We start from the raw sequence: 514 nt of genomic DNA, 5'->3' as shown, positions 1-514 counted from the left end.
CATATTCAGATAGAATATGGCTACTTTATTGACCTCTGGATGTCCCAACACACTTACAGCCAATGAAATACTTTGAAGTGTTGTCATTCTTGTAATATAGGAAAAGCGGGAGCCAATTTGTGCACAGCAAGATCCCAATAACAGCAACGTGAGATTGACTGGATCATTTGTTATTTAGTGATGTTGGTTGCAGGATAAATATTGGCCAGGACACCGGGGAGAACTCCTCTGGTCTTCTTCAAAAGTGTCATCAGATCTTTCACATCTCCCTGAAAGGTTCAAAGTCTCATCCGAAAGACGGCCCCTCTGACAGCACAGCGCTCCTCAGTACTGACCCTCCAACAGCACAGCGCTCCCTCAGTACTGACCCTCCAACAGCACAGCGCTCCCTCAGTACTGACCCTCCAACAGCACAGCGCTCCCTCAGTACTGACCCTCCAACAGCACAGCGCTCCCTCAGTCCTGACCCTCCAACAGTACAGCACTCCCTCAGTACTGACCCTCCAACAGCACA

Source organism: Heptranchias perlo, chromosome 27 (genome assembly GCF_035084215.1).
Source record: "Heptranchias perlo isolate sHepPer1 chromosome 27, sHepPer1.hap1, whole genome shotgun sequence".
Classification (NCBI taxonomy): domain Eukaryota; kingdom Metazoa; phylum Chordata; class Chondrichthyes; order Hexanchiformes; family Hexanchidae; genus Heptranchias; species Heptranchias perlo.
Note: the sequence above shows the minus strand (reverse complement) of the source record.